The sequence below is a fragment of the Limulus polyphemus genome, unplaced genomic scaffold, assembly GCF_000517525.1.
Source record: "Limulus polyphemus unplaced genomic scaffold, Limulus_polyphemus-2.1.2 Scaffold512, whole genome shotgun sequence".
Classification (NCBI taxonomy): Eukaryota; Metazoa; Arthropoda; class Merostomata; order Xiphosura; family Limulidae; genus Limulus; species Limulus polyphemus.
The window spans coordinates 493,948-510,945 of record NW_013666122.1 but is presented as its reverse complement, the minus strand read 5'-3'; the positions used below and the strand labels follow the sequence as shown (position 1 = coordinate 510,945).

Genomic DNA, 16,998 nt, shown 5'->3' with positions numbered 1-16,998 from the left:
AAGAATTGTTCACTAAATACTACACCAGCACATACCTATAGGGAATATTTGAACAGGAAGGAATTGTTCACTAAATACTACACCAGCACATATCTATAGGGAATATTTGAACGGGAAAGAATTGTTCACTAAATACTACACCAGCACATACCTATAGGGAATATTTGAACAGGAAGGAATTGTTCACTAAATACTACACCAGCACATATCTATAGGGAATATTTGAACGGGAAAGAATTGTTCACTAAATACTACACCAGCACATATCTATAGGGAATATTTGAACGGGAAGGAATTGTTCACTAAATACTACACCAGCACATATCTATAGGGAATATTTGAACAGGAAGGAATTGTTCACTAAATACTACACCAGCACATATCTATAGGGAATATTTGAACAGGAAGGAGTTGTTCACTAAATACTACACCAGCACATATCTATAGGGAATATTTGAACAGGATGGAATCGCTGGAGAATGGACTTCATAATTACAGAGGTATCATAATAGTTGCACCGTAGTTATAGCTCCAAGATTTGTTTACATTTCATTAGAGAGCGTGATATACGAAAGAACTGATAATAACACACAATTTGATATTACTTTAAACATGAATGTGTTGTTAACAGCAACATACCAGCTAACACATGACGTTTCTACAACGTTGCTGAATAGTTGTACATTAGTAAAATACATTAATATATATATATATTCATCATTAACATCTGACAGTGCCACAAAGTTGTCACAACATGTAATGTACGACGTTGTCAATTTTATCAAAGCACAACTATTCAGCAAAGTTGTAGAAACGTCATGGGTTAGCTGAGATCTAACTATTCAACTGTCGTCAAACCACGAAATCAACATATGCAAATAAGCAGGTTTTTTTATGTTTCAATCTATGAAACTAAGGCACGAAAACCAATGTTATAAAGCAAGAAATAAAACTTCACTTAAAATACATACACGCGCTCGGCTTCAATAATTATGCCTTACATCAGCAGTTATTGCGGGAAATAGGCGTTTTACTTTATGTTTTACATACTTTTTTTTTCCACTGGCACGCTTAAAGTTTGAATATAGGTGGTAACTACATAAAATACCTCTCAAAAACTGGCTGAATATTGAAGTACCTTATAACTATTTCTACACTACATATTATCCAGTCCCTGCACCACGTATCACGTGACCTTGTATAACGCATAGCACAATGAATAGAGGGGGGGGGGATTAGTGTGAACTTTTTTTTACCCGCTTCAAGATTTAATATTTGTTATAGTTTTTCTGCCAAGGTCAAAGCTAAAGCTCCAGCCATTTACACAACAATGGAACCATTAAGTCCCGGATGAAATTCAAATATTTATTTAGTTTTGAAACGCCTTTCAAAGTACTGAAAGATGTGTCTTTCATAGGTCTGTTCAACTCACGTAAATCCAGACGTCATGGGAAATCCATTACTTGTTTCAATTGTGCTCGAACAAATAATGTCACCATATGTTCCATTTCATTACTCTAAGTAACTATCACCCCCCTTCCCAGTGTTCTTGTCCTTATTTTTAAAAGAGCCGCGATGGTTCTTGCGTCCTCTGGAGCAAGAATTATGGGGGAGCACAGCTGTAACAACAAAGACCTTCTGTCAGTAACAACGATAGAGCGGCTACTGAATTTCAAGCTTCAGAGAGACTGGCATCCAGATATTTCACTATGGAATGAGTTTAAACCAGAGAGCACATCTTAACATCTCACCAAAATGTCTAAACCCATGCGATTTGTGTGGCCGTATGAATTAATCATTTTGTCGAGTACGTTATTGAGCTGATGGGTTTAACTATCACAATATAAACAATCACACGATTTTCATATCAATGACCAAAGTTAAACATACTTATATACATTAATTACTCTTACAACGCACTGAAGCCTTCCTTTCAAACTTCCCACACACTGTTGTTTTAAGTCTCTGATAAAAGATGCCTACTTTTTGTTGTGTAACATATCCCACGCATGCGCACTAACGAGATTAATTCTTATAATTGTTTTTATTGTTTCTTCTTTAAAATGTTAGCATTTATCATGTATAACTTACCTGATACATGTTTCTAAAAAACATGTAACTATTTTACGTACAACAATAAATGTAACTATTTTATGTACAGCCTAAAACAAAACAAAAAAACAACAACATTTATTGAAGTTTCATTCTGATACAAATAACTCAAGATTTTGTGGGAAAAAAACTTAGCTACTCTAAAAGAACTGGAAGGTCATTATTCCCAATAAAACAAGGGCATTTTAACGAGTTTTATTAAACCCGTTTTGGCATGTCAGGTGTTTTATTGTCCTATTAGTGTCAAGGTGAATAAAACTTAATTCAGATTACATTTCACGTCTGATATTTTTGTACGATCAATTCGAAAAAATTAACCCTCTTTTAAATGGCGATGAACAGTAACGTACAGCAACTAAAAATAGACAAACACTTCATTGATTTAAACTTAGTACTTTTAGTTAGAAAAGACAATACTGCAGAAATGCAAGAGATGTCGATCTTGAAGACGTAAAGAGAAAAGGAAAAAAGAAAAGAGACTGGAGTGTATACCACTAGAGTAGAGTAATAGATTTTTCAGTCCATATCCCCCCTTTTGAAGGTGGGCATGACGTAGAACGTTATTTTTCGCTTTGTTGTATTCAATCAAGACTCCGAAACTGATGACATCAAATTTATCTATCGCCTTGAGATTCAGAATTTGTTGACAGCTCGTTAGTCACTTTCTCAGTAAGCACTTTTTAGTTGTTTTTTTTTTTATTACACCTCCTGAACTAGTAAAGTAAACAGCTCGTTCTGCTCGGCATTAATGACGTCTGTTACTTGGTGTCCTTATTATGTTCTTGTTCCACCGATAGACGGTCCTCCTATGTGCTTAGGCCTGGATATATAACGTGACTTTTCAACTTTACGGGATAAATGGCAATCCACGTGATAATGACAAAATGGACGACCTAGTTTGACCCAATATTCACATAAATATAAGCCTATAAGTTTCTGCAATGACTACATGTCGCCCGCATCGGCGACTTTTTCCCCCTAAAGCGAAACTCTGTATTCATCATCTAATTCACACAACTATTTTAATTAGTGTTAGCTCCAGATGAAGATAAAACTTAGAGCAACTCTAAAGCGCACATTGAATGTTCTCACTTTTTTTTCATCCACTGACCTCCCTCTCTTTCCTTAATGAGGTCCCAGAGGTGGCTCTCAATACGAGCGAATACCACAAGAAAATACGAGAAGTCTTCTTCCCTTACCAGACTCATACACCAGTCATCATCCTATATTATCCAATCAAACGTGTTACAAGGAGTCCCATATCACTCACGAATTTTAGCTACGAAAGAAATTGATTTTCCTATTGGCACTTATAAAAACCTTGAGTATATATATTGTAACCAGTGTTCACGCCTAACAACTAAATTCAGGGCAAAATTAACCACATTCTTGGCAGTTTGGTTTGAAATATTATGGTAATGCAGAGGTTGAGAACAAAGGAAATTAGATCAAAATACACTGACTTATTTACACATTTATTCGAAGCAACAAGAACTGCAACATGCCATTTAGAGATGTAAAGCGTCTTATTGTTGAAGAACACCATCTAACTGTAACCACACACACAAAAGCCGAATATATATATATAGATAAAATTAAATTAGAAATAGAATTAAATTAGATTTAAAATGGTTTACTCAAAAATAATCCAACAATATAGTATCTACATGTGCTTCTAAAAACTTCTGGGTGAAAGTAAATAAGAATGTACGACAATGTCAACACATTATATCTGTTACATCCAGTGCCAACGAGGCCTTTCGCTCAATACCAAGATTCATCAAGCAAGGTTGTCCGCCTGTCTGTCTGGTGTCAGTAGTTGTTGTGAGGAAACAAGTAAACCAATTTAAATGAAAGTTGGTAGATGAACTATTCAATGATACCGCCTTAATGCTACGAGGAAGTAGGTAGCAAAACACATGAAGTCGACGTCAAAGGAGAGTGGCGTTTAATGCTGCGCGTAGTAGGGGTACCTTTGCATCCATCGAACGAATGGTTCGTGTGATACAGCTAAAAAAAAGTGATAAGGAGCGGCCCACCCCCTATTTACAGCGTTAAATGTTGTTTAGTATTTTTAGCAATGACTATGAACTAATGGTACTCATGATCACAACGTCAGCAAATTAATTAGTTATTAAAATTTCTTACATATTAACAGTTTTGAATATTGGGACCACATTGTTTTAATAATAACTAAAAACAAAATAAATGAGATTTCAAAAATTAAAAAGATTGTTTGTTTGAGGCTAAGCACAAAGGTACAAAACGGGCTATCTGTGCTCTGCCCACCACGGGTATCGAAATCCGGTTTCTAGCGTTGTAAGTCCGCAGACATACCTCTGTGCCACTAGGAGGGGGGGGGGCAATTAAAAAGAAAACTTTAATTTCTACACGGTAACCTTATATCTTGAGTGAAAAAATGGTCGTCATTCAAAAAATAAAATAGACTGTTTTTGTTTATACAAAATATTAACAAGGCAACTTCAGAAGATCCGAAGTAATTTCACTGCACAAAATTTTCCTGTGAAAGAATATTTGTAACAAAAGAAGTGCGCGAAAGAGCATGCATGTTAAGTGTAAGAAATCAACTGTGATGTAACGTTATGGCGACAAACTGAATAAATCAGAAACTTACCGATAGGAGGAGCGACAACAGTAATATCCATCAAAACTACCACGTAGTTTTATTATTATTAAGCACAAAGCTACACAAAGGGCTATCTGTGCTCTGCCCACCACGGGTATCGAAACTACCACGTAAATAAAAATCGTCTTCAGAATTGTCGGTATACAAAAATGAGTTTCAAATAACTTTCAGTTGCACAGAACAAAAGTGTAGAAAGAGGAGGCCAGAAAGGAGGTACAAAAAAAACAAAAAACAGCAGCAGAAAAGTACTATAGATCATTTGTGACGAATTATTGTAAAAAAAAAAAGCTGTTCAGAAAAAAAAAGAAGTAGAAAAAATCAATACATATGAATATATAAATAAAAATGCACGAGAATGCAATTACCATTCTAGTGATATGGGATTCAGTAGTTTTGTTTTTTTTCCACGTGTTTAAATTGGCAAAACTCGTTGCCATGTCTTGCTTGCACAGCTGTTTCAAAGTTATTACTAATCTTAGATTGAAGAACAAAAGCGAAACGTTTTCTACGTCCGAAACCTATACAAGTCATTGTAATTGTAATGCGTGTTCAAGCTACTACCACAAATTGCTAACGAATCTTATGACCTTAACAACGTCCTGATCTACGTAACAAGTTCAAAATTTATTACCGGGCTTAATTTTTAATTGAGGGATGTGGTAGAATGAACAATGCAACATTCAAGCCAAGTTCACTAATAATAGACGTACTGTTCTACTCCCAGGGGTCGCCATCTAACAATAAACAGGTACTTATACGAATCTGGAAATTATAAAAATGACGTCACTTTAAGATAACGAGTGTTCGTAGGCATAAACTTATAAAAAGTGTGTGCAACTTTTACAATTCGTGTATCTACGCGATCAAAAGTTTTACTTAAGATACTTTATCTGTAATATATGTTTCATGCACATACGGGTACCACTTCCCTAACCACGCGCATTCAGTAAAATGATAATTAGAACTAAAAGTGTGTGGTCATTCAACCCTTCTGATTTGATACGGTTAGATATGTTAGTCACGGATGTGCTACAATAATCCTTTTATCCATTATCATTAATTAACTAACAAGGAACTGTTCGAAGCTTTTGTCGCATTGTTCGAAGTTTCTGTCGCATTGTTCGAAGCTTTTGTCGCATTGTTCGAAGCTTTTGCCGCATTGTTTGAAGTTTCTGTCGCATTGTTTGAAGCTTTTGTCGCATTGTTCGAAGCTTTTGTCGCATTGTTCGAAGCTTTTGTCGCATTGTTTGAAGTTTCTGTCGCATTGTTCGAAGTTTTCGTCGCAATGTTCGAAGCTTTTGTCGCATTGTTCGAAGTTTTCGTCGCAATGTTCGAAGCTTTTGTCGCATTGTTCGAAGTTTTCGTCGCATTGTTCGAAGCTTTTGTCGCAATGTTCGAAGTTTCTGTCGTAATGTTCGAAGCTTTTGTTGCATTGTTCGAAGCTTTTGTCGCGTTGTTTGAAGTTTCTGTCACAGATCTATATGACAAAAGGAAGCTCTATGCAATTTCATCACATAAAATGGGAAAACCACACCAAAACCTCTTTTAAACAGACCATCTTACTTTGTGAAGTTTAATAACTAAAGCGGTGTAAAGCCACCAAAAGGCCTATAGTTGTTCACTTAATGCTCTAAAGCTGAATATACGTTCTGGAGTTGCGATATCACAAGCAAGTTTATACAGTAAGATTAAGTCGAGAACGAGAAAAATACTTGTACAGAGTAATTAATTTATCTGTAGCCGCAGCAACCCCTCCTCAAGAAACCCAGGTTAAATAGACAACAAAAGGAACCAGCTAATATGGGACAGCGGTCTGGTCCCCGGGTTAGGTCTCTATTATGTTTTTATCTGCCCTAATCGTAGTTCTGGTACAGCTTGGAATAGATTTTGTTTCTTTTTTTTTTAAACATTTTCGCGCAAATCTAAGCATATCCGTTCCTACTTTGGAACTGATAGACTAGATATGGAAGGAACTTAGTCAACAGCACCCACCGCCAACACTTGGGCTACTCTTATCTGATCGATTACTGTAATTTGACCGTCACTCATATAACGCACCACAACTCTAACGTATGGAACGTGTTTTTACAGGAATGGAACACTAGGCCACGCCCGGCTCGCAGACTTTGTTAACCATTGTAAAAATGACGGACGACCTCTCTGATGAACAGAAGAAACCTTTACTTCACACCGAGTTTCAAACAATCACTAGAAGAGTGAACTGTGTGTATGTGTGCACGTACAAACACGTCGGATGTTGTGAGGGATGAAAATCAACATCATAATAAACATTTAATACCAGAAATTTAAATTTTAAACAGCCCAGTTTGTTTGTTTGATTGTTTTGAATTTTGTGCAAAGACACACTAGGACTATCTGTGTTAGCCGTCCCTAATTTAGCTGTGTAAGACTAGAAGGAAGGCAACTAGTAACAGCTTAATTTGTTAGTTTGTTGAATTTTGTGCAAAGATACACTAGGACTATCTGCGTTAGCCGTTCCTAATTTTGAAGTAATGAACTGAAACGAATGCAGCTAGTTAACAACACCCACCGCCAACTCTTGGGATACTCTTTCTTGTCTTGCCGAATATTGGAATTTGTTTGTCTCATTTTTAAGGCACTAGAGCACGATTTTGTTTTTGGCGGTAACAGAGCGCGAATCATACAACTTCAGCTCCATACTTCGGCCCCAACTAAGGAAGCAGATACAGCCTACACTGATTACATGTTAATCTCCGCTAATAATAATTACCAAATAATGACAGCTTCTCTTCAAACACGAGAAAATTAGACACCGTATCATACACTTCTCACAATCACGTGACTGAGGGTCAACTGTGTCAAGTTGTACTTTTGTTAGGCGAGTGGTAACATTTAATAAACGTGCTACAAATGAACGCACTTACCGCCCAAAGGTGAAAAGCAACAACAAGAACGGTTGCTGTCCAGGGGAGTTTAATGCGTGTACGAATTTGCTGTAGCTAAGCGGACTGTGGATTTATTTTACGTACGAGTATTTCGCGCAACGCCTCAACACAGTGCATGTGGAATACGAAACCACAGTTCTGGCACTAGGCACCATTCCTACACGTTTACCAGACTAGAAACAGGTTAATTACAACCATTGGTTCTTGAATAGCCAATTTATTACAGATGAAACTGCCATACACACAAACACTTTCGCTCAACTGTGAGGTGTCACCCTAACTAATTCATTCTCTGGTAATTACACGACATATATCACAATCATACAATAGACACAAATATTATAATTTCAAAGCGAACAACCAGCATAAAGCATCACGTTCTTGATTTATGATCAGTAAATTACCGAGAATCTAGAAGCCACGTGCTTATTTTTACTGATCAGTAGATTATAATTCACAAATTCAGATGCAATGCGAAACCAAAGCTATTATTTAGCAACCTCTAAACTACAGTGAAATGTGCAGTATAACCAAGTACGGTAATGTAAACACTTTAAAAACAGTGACAACAAGATAGGGTAATTTGTTTTCATATGTGGTTTTAATTGTAACTACAGAATAAAGTCCACACAACGTAAAACTCGGGAAAAAAATAACAAACTAATAAAACATAATTTCCCCTGCTGTTTTAACATCTTCTCACACGTCCAGCAAGTTCTATATTCCATTCTTATTGTGTCTCCCCCTATATTTACTACGTTTCTTTCTTGTTTTCCAACAATTACAGCTGTGCTCCATTATTTTATTTTTGATTCTGTAGTCTTAAAACTTGGAGGTCACATGCCATGGTCCAATATCCCCCACATACATTTCTCTCTCTCTCTCTTTTTAATTCAGGACCTCGTTCCGACTTCAGGGGGGGTTAAAGGTCAAACATTACAAAAACATATTTTGGCCTGCAGCTCCGCTACGTTTCCATCATTCCAAATGAGACTTGGCACAAAGATACCTTGCAATAACCTCTACAGATTTGCACATCTCTCTATCGACTAACGGGGTCAACGGGAGGGGAGGGGGTAATCAGAAAATAGGGTTTTAAGTCTGTTATTTCTTTATATTTCCATCAATACAGGTGACACACAGGCTAAAACAGGCGGATAAGACATTTGGGCATTTCTTATAACTTAACAGGGGTCAATGGTTAACAGATTTTGTAAAAGTACGTTTTTCTTGACTTACCATTCCTCTATATTTCGACCAATCTAGGTAAAACTTTTTGCATGAAGACACCTTGCGACGACTCCCATATACTAAAACAAACATATTTGAGAATTGTGCTTTTCATTTCATTTTACTGGGGTCAAAGGTTAAAAAAATCGCAATGTATGTAATAAGGAGCTCTGAACCTAGAAACATTGTTGGCAGATGTAAATTTTACAAGTAGTTGTTATTAACAGTGTTTTCATTTACACAATACATGAAATTACATATACCACGTTGAAGAATGGGTCTTGTTTGCCCAAAAGTTTCCTGTAAAGTTTTGTCATTACCAATAAATGTAAACTAACTGCCCTAAGTATTACAAGATTACAGCTCCAATACATCCCTCTCACAATCAAGTCTCAAGTTGAAACTGTGTTAAGTGTCTACCCTAAGTATCACAAGATTACAACTTAGTATGCTCCAATACATCCATTTCACAAAGAAGTCTCAAGTTGAAACTGTGTTAAGTGTCTACCCTAAGTATCACAAGATTACAGCTCCAATACATCCCTCTCACAAAGAAGTCTCAAGTTGATACTGCGTTAAGTGTCTATCACTGAATGTTAAAATAGCGTATGTTCTCTTTTCATACTTTGAATACAATTCTCTATTTAAAATATTCTCTGAGGATCTTACCAGACAGGATGGATGAGGATGGGAAAGGGGGATATTGCGTTCGCTTGCAAATGTTGGCCTTTCTAATGTTACTACAATTTTCGTTGTTATCATATATTATCAGAGATGCTAAGGCCCAGGCAAACTAAACAGGTGATTTTTTTTTTGTCTTGGAGGAAAAGAAGCATCACGTGCCCTGTCGCTTGGCCGAGGCTGGAACGATCGAAGGGTGTTAGGTGTTCGAGGGTTCACCCTCGGGAATTGTTTTTATTTTCTACGCTTCTTTCCTGCTAATTGGTATATTACTTCACGCTTTTTTTTTCTCTCTCTCTCTGTGGAGGGTTTGGTTTGTTATAAATTTCGCGTAAAGCTACACGAAGGTAGCTAGTCATCATCACCCACCGCCAACTCTTGGACTACTCTTTTATCAACGAATAGTGGGATTGACCGTCATATTATAACGCCCCCACGGCTGAAAGGGCGAGCATGTTTGGTAGGACGGGGATTCGGACCCGCGACCTACAGATTGCGAGTCGAGCGCCCTAACCACCTGGCCATGCCGGACCCTCTGTGGAGGGAGAGAATAAATAATACAATGTTTAAACTGCACCTTTACTATATATTTAAAACCTGTCTCACAAACGTGCAAATAATTTTTTTAAAAACTTAACTACATTCATATTTATGTTAAAAAACGAAAATGATGTAAATTATGAAAATATATATAAAAAAAAATAATACCGAATCACTGTTTATCATTCTCCAATAAAAAAACCTAGAAATATGCCTCTATCTAGATATCATTACGTCGTAAATAAGCCTCAAAATATTAACGGGAACGACGGGAATCATGACAGTGGGATTCTGTAGCGAAATCTCCGGATTAAAAAAAAAAAGTGTCACTGCGCATGAGGGCGGGATGTGAGGATTAAACTTGGTATGTCTGTGCTACGATTTGACATTCCACGTTGAAAGGTTATTCATCAAGTATCTCGTGTTGGTATGTTAATAGCCCATATTAATAATTTTCTAATATTTACATTTTTAGTACCAATCTGTCCGTGTCTGTTCTACATATTTGTTTGTGTTCTTTTAGAAGTACCCCCCCCCGGTGGCATAGCGGTATGTCTGCGGACTTACACTGGTAGAAAAAACCGGGTTCCGATACTCGTGGTGGGCAGAGCACAGATAGCCCATTGTGTAGCTTTGTGCTTAACCACAAACAAACTTTTAGAAGTCGACCCTCGTTTCTTTCTTCTGTTATAATACCCTGAAATATTACCCATCTTTATTAGTATCGACGAGCTTCACAGTGGCGTAATCATATGCACACATATAAAATATCACGACGGTGTTATTATTAGATTCCAAGCTAAGCACTGCAGCTGGGTCGTAGGCGATTAAACAACAGCTTGCTTTAAATGGGTTGTTCGAAATACGTGTACAGTTTTTTAGGCACGCATACGGTTCGAACTCCCGTATATTCAGCTAATGTTCCATCCAACTCTGGGTTAGGAAACACGAGATTCACGTTCATTCTTTAGTCTAAAACAAGTGAGGTGTGTCTGTGTTAGTGTACTATTCAGTGCCACTTATCAGAGTATAATTATAATCACATTTATAACTTATATACACATCAACAGCTTGTCAAATACCCCAAGGCTAATAAAGCAAAGAAAATAAACACTTCAAGGGGAAAACGATACTCCAGTGACGATCCGATCCAATGACGGTTATTTCTAAGAATGTCTTGGGATATCTAGTTGGAGGAGCAAACGCTAAAAATATAGTTTCCACATGTCGTCTATCTACGGCGACATGTCGCACCCTTTCGCGTTAGAAACCTAAACTCTACAAACTAAGCCTTTTGATCTTAGTGTTTGCAGGTCCGTATTTAGTTCTAGCCAATCTTTGTTATTAATAATCAAATAAAAACATATATATTGAGAAGCCATATTTACCAGTAAAGTAAAACACCTTTACAACTATATAAACAAAAAAAATATATATCTATTTTTCAGATTTACAACCTCAAATTAGTCTGGTTCTCGTATGGTGCTTTTTCTGTCGACTGTTTTTCTTCTCATGCATTCTCTCTTAATTTATAGTTTACGAGCACTCAGTGTTGTTAGGTTTCTTAATTACGGTAGGAACACCTTTAGAAATAAAATGTAAGCTTTGGGCTTTCCCCCTCTTCCACGATATACTTATTTTCATGCCCATTTTATCAGTATTTAATTTTGAAAGAATTACTCCTGGTGGTCAAATTTGGAACTTCAAAATCAGAGGTTCAGTTTGTTTGTAGTTAAGCACAAAGCAACACAAAGGGATATCTGTGCTCTGCCCACCACGGGTATCGAAACCCGGTTTCTAGCAGTGTAACTCCGCAGACATACCGCTGTGCCACTGGGGGGCCAACTGTGTACCAGCTTATAGTAACTTGTTTTCACGTGAGAGCGCTCCCTTCAGCAGTTTATTGTTTTAAAAATTCCGTTTTCTTTATTGCATAACATTTACACTTATATTGGAGTTCCCCAAGGAAAGCTTAGATGATTTACTGCTGGAACTTCGTATATAACAGCAAATGTACAAAGATTTATTTAGAGACATGTGGTTGCATTTATGCTGTGTCGGGTTATTTTGAAAACGAAATTGACCATTAAAATCCTCGCCCACAATGTGTATCTAACATATATATACTCCTGCTAATGACATGTGTAAATGGCGTTATAAATCACCCCCCAGCACAGGGCGGCTCAGCTGGGCGGAAGGGTTAACTGCGTTACGTTGCTAGCAAATATATATATGTATGTATTAGTTAAGGAGGATTTTGTTTCTCAACATTGTTACATTTGAGCTATGACAACCACATAAATACATCAAAAAGTTGATAAAACTGATAATCCAACGCGATAAATATAAAAACAAAAGCGTACAACAAGACAAAATCTCATCATTCGGATTCAGTTGATCTCCTCCCATGTTAAAATATGTAAAAGTTGTACGTCAGTCATCCAAAATCCAATGGTCACGTGGTGAATCCGTACAGAAGCAATAATAACAATACATCTTGAGTCTGTGATGTCACGAAATCGATTTAATGAAGAGCATTTAAGAAAAGAGAAAAGTCTGAAGTTTTGTTATATATAAAAGTTCCACTAAAATGTGGTAACTAGTATTTCAACTACCGTAGACAAACATGGAAACCACACTTAATAACACCCCCCCCCCCGTACTAGTCTACGAATAAAATGTAAACAACGGCAATTTACAGAAAACATTTCATACTGGTTTCAACAGCATGGAATGTCATCAACATAATCCATTTCCTGGTGACTTTTATGGTGCTGCTGTCGATTCTATCTGGTTGCCATTAGTGTCTGATGATCTGGGAAGGGGAAACCGAGTTACAGCTTAATTTCTTACTTTTGAACTTGACATTAACTGATGGTAATTACAAGAAAATGAGCAAAAATTTAGAACGAAACCCAAACCATTTAGAAATATACACGTGTTGTTAAAGAAAAAAAGTGGGAATTCATTTAGGCATTTCTGTCTATAAACGCTAAGTTAATTAACGTTTTAATGACATTAACATTTCTTGGATATTGAAAGCATTAAAAAGTTGAAAAAACTTTGACTTAATGGTTTTCTTTGTAACATCTAAGCTATTGACGAAAGACGGCTGAATGGCTGAGAATTAATAAAATTAAAAAGAAAAAAAACAACTTGGCAGATGTGGATCGACCACACCCTTGCCAATTGGCTTTATGACGAAGGAAAATCTCTCTACTTTCCACACTTATCAGGGGCCAAGACGTTTCGAGCCGCAATTTTAATTAAAAGGATTCATATTGATAGATACCCCCTTCTCAGACCGGTCTAGCCTTAAGCCACTAGTTTCAACTTGTAAAACCGCTACGCATAACATGTTGTTTTATTATTTTTTCATCCAATGAAATGACTTCCAGTATTATGGTTGTAATGAAAAAGACTGATCGCATCCTCTGTCTCGCAGTTCTTTTTCTATTGCTTAGGCAGGAATGAGCATCTTAATAACTGATATATAGCCCAGTATCTAATATTTGGTAAACCATCTCGATCTAATAGAACTCCCCACACACACTGCGGGATTTACACTGCTATTCAATGGCAAACTGCGCCCCCTGGCTATATAATACTATATTTTGTACAAGGGCAAGAGAATATTTTGTTGGCTGATTTTAAACTGTGCAAGCCAGTCTTTGATAACAGATCTTTTTTTCGAGGAATGAAAAACATCAACGACTAATTTAAATTCTTTCAATACAAAAATCTATGTTAGGTGTGGCGAAAGAGCGGCTATTATTCTTTAATTACGTCGCACATGGGAGTGGGGGGGGGAGCATAATTACCTCCATTAAATGAAAGACTATTTTTAAGTCATCCTCTACTCCAGCTGAAATTTGAAATGTGAAATCTTTTGTGCAGTGCAAGTCGGTCGTTTGACATTTTTCTTGTCTCGATCTATCTAATCACCGAAAAAATCCATTTATTTCGGGAAGAAAAAAGGTGGTCTACAACTCATTAAGATCAATTACTCACGAGCCATTTACACAAACTTCTACCTAACAACAAAATATAAGCGCCAGGTATATAACAAAGAACATATTTGTCGCCTTCAATTCAATAACATTATTCAGTCAGTGAATACAACGGAACGCTCCACGATAAAGGTAATCAATACAGATATAACTTGGTTTAACAGTTAACGATCTGGAGGTACATTTTGTTAAGCAAGGTACAATGTGATAGAAATCTCAGCAAGCGGGTATTTCTAACTTAACACAATGTAAGTAAAGTTTTATGAAAGTTACACCGTTTCCAAATAGACATTTCCCGCCAATTGGTCAAAATGAGAATGACGACAGTCGTTAGTTTATTGATTTTTTAATAAATCCGCGCTTTTGGTGCACAACGATACATGGAACTGTATATACATATATAAGAAATCAGACGTTTGTCATTAAACGACAGCCTTGTGTCTGGCTTGAGAAAAATAAAAGCGTTTGTTGGAAACGTCGCAAAAAAAAAAAAATTTAAGAAGCACCATCTCCAAATTACCCACATATACAGATATTCAAAGCTACATTATTTGTATCTATATTTTCAATCTGAATAGCAATTTTTACGAAGCATAGACTGAACATGCAGATTACAGACCCCTAGAGTTCAGAAATAGCCATTACTAATTTAGAACTGCTGACCTGATGAAGGACATTCAGGCAGCTGCATCTGCTGCCCACGTGACTACTCACTGAACGAAGCGCGAGATTTACCGTCACAGTTATAACGACACCAGAGCTAAGAATGCAGTTCGAACCTTGGATCTTTCAATCCGGCCTAATAACACGAATGGCTTAAACTAATAAACCACTTTGTGTCGGTAATAATAAATAACAAGCACATGAATCGTGACCACGAAAATTATTATTATTCAACATTAGGTGGTGTGAAGAAACTGTCATAGTGGATGGAGTATAATTAGAAACAATGTTTTAGTTTACAAGTGTAGACAACACAAACAATGTTTTAGTTTACAAGTGTAGACAACACAAACAATGTTTTAGTTTACAAGTGTAGACAACACAAACAATGTTTTAGTTTACAAGTGTAGACAACACAAACAATGTTTTAGTTTACAAGTGTAGACAACACAAACAACGTATTAGTTTACAAGTGAAGACAGCACAAACAATGTGTTAGTTTACAAGTGAAGACAGCACAAACAATGTGTTAGTTTACAAGTGTAGACAACACAAACAATGTTTTAGTTTACAAGTGTAGACAACACAAACAATGTTTTAGTTTACAAGTGTAGACAACACAAACAACGTATTAGTTTACAAGTGAAGACAACACAAACAATGTGTTAGTTTACAAGTGAAGAAAACACTAACAACGTATTAGTTTACAAGTGAAGAAAACACTAACAACGTATTAGTTTACAAGTGGAGACAACACAAACAATGTTTTAGTTTACAAGTGAAGATAACATACAATGTGTTAGTTTACAAGTGAAGAAAACACACAATGTAAACGTTTACACGTGAACACAACAATGTATTAGTTTACACATGAAGTTAACACAAACAATGTATAAGTTTACACATGAAGTTAACACAAACAATGTATAAGTTTACACGTGAAGACAACACAAACAATGTATAAGTTTACACGTGAAGACAACACAAACAATGTATAGTTTACACGTGAAGACAACACAAACAATGTATTAGTTTACACGTGAAGACAACACAAACAATGTATTAGTTTACACGTGAAGACAACACAAACAATGTATTAGTTTACACGTGAAGACAATACAAACAATGTATTAGTTTACATGTGAAGACAACACAAACAATGTATTAGTTTACACGTGAAGACAACACAAACAATGTATTAGTTTACACGTGAAGTTAACACAAACAATGTATAAGTTTACAAGTGCAGACAACACAAACAATGTATCACAATTTGTAGTATAGCATCTACCAACGCAAAGACACTGTAAAGCAACAGTTGACAAAAGTAAAAAAAACTTTAAAGTCACTTTGAAACAAAAACTGATGGGAAAGAAAAAAAACAACATCAGTGTATAGTCACTGAAAAGAAAAATCTGATGGAAGAAAATAACTATTAGCAGATACAGACTCGCTGCCTCCCTGAACTGTCTCGGACCACTAAATTGCAAAGTACTTCAACAAAAACCATTACGATTTACATGTGAATATACCTGTCAGTTTTTGTTTTTTGTTTGTTTTGTGAAATCCCAAGGAAACCATCAGTGTAAAGTGACTGTGAAGTAAAATCTGATGGAAGAAAGTAAACAATCAGTGTAAAGTGACTGTGAAGTAACAACTGATGGAAGAAAGTAAACAATCAGCGTAAAGTGACTGTGAAGTACCAGTTGGTGGAAGAAAGTAAACAATCAGTGTAAAGTGACTGTGAAGTACCAGTTGGTGGAAGAAAGTAAACAATCAGTGTAAAGTGACTGTGAAGTACCAGTTGGTGGAAGAAAGTAAACAATCAGTGTAAAGTGACTGTGAAGTACCAGTTGGTGGAAGAAAGTAAACAATCAGTGTAATACGAGTGTGAAGTAACATCTGATGGAATAAAGTAAACAATCAGTGTAAAGTGACTGTGAAGTAACATCTGATGGAAGAAAGTAAACAATCAGTGTAAAGTGACTGTGAAGTAACATCTGATGGAAGAAAGTAAACAATCAGTGTAAAGTGACTGTGAAGTAACATCTGATGGAAGAAAGTAAACAATCAGTGTAAAGTGACTGTGAAGTAAAATCTGATGGAAGAAAGTAAACAATCAGTGTAAAGTGACTGTGAAGTAAAATCTGATGGAAGAAAGTATAGACAACCAGTGTAAAGTGACTGT

General features: G+C 36.3%; 1 protein-coding gene across 4 annotated transcripts in view; it reads right to left on the bottom strand.

Annotated features, from left to right (window-relative positions):
* LOC106458771 (single-stranded DNA-binding protein 3-like) overlaps nt 1-16,998 on the bottom strand; it is a 170,248-nt gene that overhangs the window by 19,228 nt on the left and 134,022 nt on the right. The window lies entirely within an intron of this gene.